The sequence below is a fragment of the Panicum virgatum genome, chromosome 7K (assembly GCF_016808335.1).
Source record: "Panicum virgatum strain AP13 chromosome 7K, P.virgatum_v5, whole genome shotgun sequence".
NCBI classification, from domain to species: domain Eukaryota; kingdom Viridiplantae; phylum Streptophyta; class Magnoliopsida; order Poales; family Poaceae; genus Panicum; species Panicum virgatum.
In genome coordinates this window covers 16995607-17002430 of record NC_053142.1, presented here as the reverse complement: position 1 = coordinate 17002430, position 6824 = coordinate 16995607, and the positions used below count along the sequence as shown (strand labels likewise).

At 44.1% G+C, this 6824-nt stretch overlaps 1 non-coding gene across 1 annotated transcript; it reads right to left on the bottom strand.

Moving 5' to 3' along the window:
* Positions 1 to 453: 453 nt before the first annotated feature.
* LOC120643186 lies at positions 454 to 562 on the bottom strand. Its single transcript, XR_005662876.1, has one exon. It is a non-coding gene; the product is annotated as a small nucleolar RNA R71 (small nucleolar RNA).
* Between the last annotated feature and the right edge of the window lie 6262 nt (positions 563 to 6824).

Below are 6824 nucleotides of genomic sequence, written 5' to 3'. Positions count from 1 at the left end.
GTGAGAAGGGCACGACCTCGCATCGTTCCTCCTCTCGCTATCCTCCCGGCACAGGAACCCATTTCAGAAAGCACCACTCGTTCTTGAGGCTATGGCTGAAAAGACTCTCCGCGAGTTCTCTGTCCCCTCCACCGACAATGTGGCCACTAGCCCCTACATCAATGTCGAGGACGTGAACTTCGAGCTCAAATCAAGCCTCATCAACATGGTGTAGGCTAGCCCATTCTGTGGCAAGCCAAATAAGGATGCAAATGAACATTTGCAGATTTTTCTGGAGCTCTGTGACACCGTTGTCATACGGGGTGTCGCTGCTGACGTTGTCAAGCTTTGTCTGTTTTCCTTTTCCCTCCCGGGGAAGGCGAAATAGTGGTTTTATAAAGAAAAAGGACATCGACACCTGGGAAAAATTCTCCAAGGAGTTCCTCGCAAAATTCTTCCCGCTGGGCAAAACAAATGCCCTGCGCGGGAGAATTTCAAGTTTCTAGCAGATAGGGTTGGAATCCATCCCAGAAGCTTGGGAGAGGCTGCAGGAATACATCCTGGCCTATCCTCATCATGGCATGGATGAGTGACTCGTCCTGCAAAGCTTCTACAATGGGCTCACAACGACATCTCGAGCCAACATTGATGCTGCTGCTGGTGGAGCCTTCCTCGACCTGACTATCGCCAAAGCAAAAGAATTGGTTGAGAAGATGGTCTCCAATCAGGGGTGGAGCGATGAACGACTCCAACCCCATACAAAAGGCATGCATACCATCAAAGAGATGGATATGATTGCCGTGAAGCTGGACCTCCTAATCAAGAAGATGGAGGAAGGGAGCAAACAACCGATCCATGCTCCCGTTTACGCCATGGGTTCGCAATTCACGTGCGAAGTCAGCGGTAACGATGGACATTCGGGGAACGATTGCCCCGAAACCCGTGAAGACTGCGCATACCTCAACAACAACAACAACAACGGGTACCGTCCACCACAAGGAGGCCAGGGGTGGAACCAGCCACGTCTACCTTTTCAGGGAGGTAATAACTACAATCCTTCTTATAATTCGAATTTCAATTCAAGCCAACCTCCCTTGAGAGAACTTGTTCTTGGCCAAGTTAAAATCAACGAAAATATAAATAAAAAGCTTTTGGCCAATGATAAATCCCTAGAAAGTTTAAATGTAAAGATTGAAACTTTGTCTTCTACGCTCAAAAACCAGTCAAGTTTCAATAAAAAGGTTGAATCTCTTCTTGCTCAAATAGCTGCTTCTGTTCCTGTCTCTGAGAATGTTAAAGCGGTGACCACGAGGGGTGGTAAGTCCACTCGTGATCCACCACAACCTAACCATGCAGGAAAAGCACCGGCAACCCAGGAAGAAGTACAACCAACGGATCAAGAAGAAACCAGGGAACCAGAAAAGGGAACGACTCCACAGGATTACATTGAGACCAGTTTCTTGCCGTTCCCCACCCGTATAAAGAAGGCAACTGTGGACGAACAATTCACCTATTTTGTTGAGATGATCCAGAAGATACATGTTAACGTCCCTCTACTGGACGTTATGCATGTGCCGACCTACGCCCGATATATCAAGGACATCATTAACAACAAACGGCCACTGCCCACCACAGAGGTTGTCAAGCTTACAGAAGAGTGTAGCACAGCTATACTCAACCAACCCACGGAAAAGAAGAAAGGTCCAGGATGCCCCACAATCACGTGTTCAATCGGGGCACAACACTTCAACCGTGCCTTGTGTGACTAGGGAGCAAGCGTCAGCGTGATGCCAAAATCTTTCTACAACAAGCTAAACTTCACACACCTCACGCCAACTTTAATGCATCTCCAGCTGGCAGACTCCTCGGTACGGTATCCAGAGGGGATTGCAGAAGTCATATCGGTAAAAGTCAGGGACTACTTCATCCCTGTTGATTTCGTGGTACTGGACATGGACATTTCCAAGGATACACCACTTATCCTAGGGAGACCATTCCTAAGCACTGCAGGGGCATGAATCAATGTTGGAGCCGGAGAAATCTGCTTCAATATCAATGGCAAGGAAGAAAGGTTCTCATTTCAGCCCAAGGTTGAGCAATGCTCTATGATCAAAATCAAGTATGGGCCAAATCCATGAGGCATACAAGAAGTCGTGGTAACACCACGAAAGAAGGACAACATGATCGGCCTCGTGAAAGAAGTCATAAAGGAGGGTAATCATGAAGAGGTGGTAATACCAGCCCAGATAACTCTACAAGGTCAACCCTCCTCATCAAGAATGAAAAAAGCGGAGAAAGCATAGCAATCCGTCGCTGCTCCTCCCAAGACGGATGCTCAATCATAATCAAAGAGGAGTCATGCACGTCGGACTTTAAATGACACGCACTTGCCAAAGGTAAATTGGTATTTATCTCATGTTTGTTTCATCCGCTTTTCAATATTTTCTTTGCACCTTATTTGTTTTTCTCCACTGCATGTTTGAAATTTTCAAAATTGTTTTCTGCATGCTGGAATTTTTCTAGCACTTTTCCCTTTTTATAGAAAGACCAAAATTATTTTCTGAGTTTTAAAATCCATTGGGAAAAATAATTTGAACATCTTTCTGAGCAAACTTTTGGCCGTGCAATATATTTCCAAAGTTCATAACCGTTGAGGAAGCATCTGGCCAAAGGGGGGAACCAGGAGGCCCACCCTGGCGCCGGCCGACCCAGGACCAACGGCTCCTGGACCCCACCTTCTCCAACGGCTTCCCCGGGTGCACTCGCCCAAATTCCTTTAAATAGAGGCCGAGAGAGGGGTGATGAGCTCTCATGCTCACTCTCTCCACTCTCACTCCCTCTCACACATTCCTGCTCGGGTTTCCTTTGGATTTTGACTCAAGTTTGATTGCAAGAACACTCTCTCTCTCTCTTCTTTGCTGCAAGATTGATCACATATTTGGAGGAACAACTTTTGGGTAAGAGTTTCATTTTCATTTCACTAACGTAACCCGAATCGAGTTATTCTCATTCATTCTTGTTCGTTCTTGTTGCAGGCATGAGAGGTGCAGGGCGGAAAATTTCCAGAGCTCTCAAGAGGATGATGAGGTTGGGCTCGTCCCGTTCGCAGGGCGAGTCGAGCTCTCATCATTCCCCCGAACCTGCACCAGCACCGACTACAATGAATTATGAGCAAGTCGAACAACAAGAACAGTTCAAGGAGCAAGCTACAGAACCGCAAGCCGAGGACATGGAGATAGATGAAGATGATGCACCATACCTCGACTTGCAAGATGACCACGAGCGTCAATCCTTGTTGACGCTCCGTAGCTCCCCCGATTTATATACCGCAAGCGCACGGTTTCGTGTAGCTTTTCCCTCAGAGTATTCCCCCAAGGTTTATCAATCCATGGAACCAAAGTAACAAGAAACAATCTGCTAGCATAGAGATTCCTTTGTGTTGATGTGGTGTAAAACGAATCTAATCTACTAAAAACGACAAACACCGAAGGTAGCGAGAGAAAGTTAGAGATAACCAATCTAGATCACCTAGATCATGCACATGTTGTAGTTCCAGCTAGATGTAGTGAAGTAAGGTAGGTGTGAATCTCAATGAAAAGCCTCTTTAAACCCAAAATCTCCAATCCGATCCCTCGATACTCCGCCTACTCTGTGGAGATGGCCTGTCACGACGCCCCCCTTTTGAACGAAAACTCTGAAGCAAGTCGAACCCCCTTTGGTAGTTCCGTCATGAACCTCTAGCCACCATGACTACAAGATCATGCTAAGCAATCTATCTTGATAATAGATCTAGGATGAAGCGAACCCAAAGAAAAGAACGAAATCGAAAGAGAGAACATGGTCGCTAAACATTCGGAAACACAAATGACTTCACCATGAATGATAGTACATCACAAGATCACAACCGGGGCCCTACCTTGATCTTGATGATCCTAGCTCCAGAACTCCGATGTGGCATCGTCTCCCGAATTGATCTCTGGGTGAACCTTAGGGAGGGGTCTTTAAATAGCCTAAAGGAACCCTCGGTCAAAGGAGAGGTCGAACCAACCTAAAAAAGGGCTGGGCCGGCAGGCCCAATGAGCCTACGCCGGCCGGCCTGGCACTTTCCTTCGCCGGCTCGTGTTCATCTTTCTCCCCAAGTCTCCTGGACTCTTCTAGAGTTTATGTCTTTCACGTGCACCCCATTAGATGTTGTTATCTTCGAGATTTCTTCGAGGAGAAGGATAGGATGGAAAATCCTTCCTTAAATATCTCTTTGTTTTGCTTAGCCCCGAAGTATCTTGATCTTATCTTGTGGGCTTTGTCTTTTGGGCTTCATTGGAGGGTGGATGTGCATGAATGGGCCTCTAATCATCATGGCCTTCGATCCTTTGTTCGGGCTTTGGCCTTTGTCTTTCTTAGTGTCATCGCGTGATCGTGGGCCTCGCCATTTCATGCTCCAAAATTGGTCAAAAACCTGCAAAAATGAAGTACCTCCAAAATATATGTGCAAACGCGAAAACGACCAATAATTGGGCCGAGGTTAGGATGATTAGTGATTCTGATATTAAATTCATGCCATTATCAAAGTTAAACAGGGGATAAAATGGATACTTAAGGAGCGCCAACATTCCCCCCATGCTTAAACCTTGCTCATCCTCGAGTAAGTCTTTGATAAAAATCAGCGCTGCCTTCAGTGTCCAATCCCTGCACTTGACCATACACGAGAAAACACAATGCTCCCAAAAAATATTTTGCAGTTAATAGTTCAAGTTGTAACCAGCTTTTTCAATGTGGAAGGTAGATACAAGTTAAATGCTTCCCCACAATTATTAAGCACATGCTCTCAAAATTAAACAAGTCTCAGAATTAAGAAAGTAAGTTCCAAAAGTAATGCTAAACCAAGATCAATAATTTAAACCTCATTGCAATTTGCTCATGAAAACTCTCAGCTCATCTTGTCTCTCAAACTTGCTAGAACTCTCTCCTTTCTTTCTCTCATATGTATGTCTGAGGCTTTATCTGGAGCTCTGGAAAGGTTAGTCCTAACAAATGATATTATAATCAAGATATTATCAAAACAAGAAATACTTCTTATGGATTTACCGAGACTCGTCAAAAACACCATTGGAAAATAATTTCTTTGTGGAGAGGGAGAGAATGGAACACACACTTTGGATGGTGGACATGTGCAAATGGCAACGGTTGATCCCAAGGCACAAATGAAGACCTTGTTATCGGATTGCACATGGTTGGAATAATTGAGTATAGAATAATCTTCAAAGTATCTGGAGTTTAATGAAGCTAAAGGAATCGAGGAGCTTTTCATCATCATTCATTTTTTTTCTTTTCTCTCTTCCTCTTTTTTTTTCTTTCTTTCTTTTTGCTCCTCAGAACCATTGGCAAGACAATGCACTTACTCCACCTCCCCCCCATGCTTGAACGTTTGCTTGTCCTCAAGCAATGAAGTGATGATAACTTGATGGAGTGAGTGCACAAAACCTTTATCAATTCTCTGGACTCAACTTTGGAATTCAATGGAGCATCTTCTCGTGAAAGATTGAAGCCAACAGAGGAGGAAAAGGGGCAGGCCGGCCGGCCTACTGCCTGTAGGCCTCCACTTCTTCGGATTTTTCTTCTGTGAACTCTTTGATGCTTCCCAAGCTTATGTTTTACTAAATTTTGCTCTTGATTCCACTGTTTTGCCGTCGAAACAAATATATACTCAATATATAGGTTGTGGTCAAGGAGGTGTTTCACAAAAAAGATGTTTTTGGTTAGGGGTGGATATCCAGCGAGGTTTGTGATGTTCCTGGTATAGAAACTCACAATGCATGGATAGAATGGCTAGCAAAAGAGAGGTACGCAAAAAATACGGAATGGTCAGCTTCTTAGTCTCGTACCAAAGAAGATAATTCCTGAATTAATTCTCCTGAAAATAGTTCTTGCTCTATGGTTTGTTATGATATATCATTTAGGCTTGTAGAAGGGTAGAGCAATTGCAAAAGGTATCATTGACAAGGTTAGCTTAGAATTAAATCCAAATTAAATTTCCCTTGACAAGCTTAAGTAAGAGAGCAAGAATAAAAGATATGGGTCTTAATTTATCATAACCTCCACAATTGAATTAGCCGGTATTTAATTAATTTTCAGATCATGGTAGAGAGAGCATTAGTTTAATCATGCATAAACCAAGCACAAGAAAGTAGACAAAGCGGCAACGATCATCATATTTTAACATGGCACAAACTTTCTATCATCATCGCTAACCATAACATTAAAGCATGGGTGATGCATTTATTTATCATGGTGATGAAAGCAAAAGAAAACAATTTGCACACATGCTGAAAAATAAAAACAGAAAAATTGCTACGCACACACAAGCTTGCACACATGCTGAAAATAAATGAAAAGAAATAGAAAAATCCAAACCACACATGCGAGCATTTTATTCATGGTCATGCCATCGATCAATCTCCTTGATTGGCTCTTGCATTGTATCCTTGGTCATAATACTGCTGAAATGCTCCTCCATTAAATTGTTCCGGTGGCGCCAGGCCTAGAAGTCCCATTTGATATGCAATTCCTGCAGTTCCATCTTCTAGTTGGGTTGTATGCCTCCGGATGGCGTCTATATCTTCCATGTTTCTTCTCGCATAGGCACCCATGATTCTCATTCCTTGTTCCGGTTGAGGGAGGTCAAAATATTGTGCTCCAAATGATGGGTCAGGCATCTCTCGTTAGTATGACGATGGTGGGTAGCCGTAGTTGCTAAATGGTGGGGGTGCCGCCGCAGCGTGCCCCCATGATTGTTCTTGGCTTCCTTCCCATTGATTCGTCCATCCTTGCGAGTATCCCTGTCCACT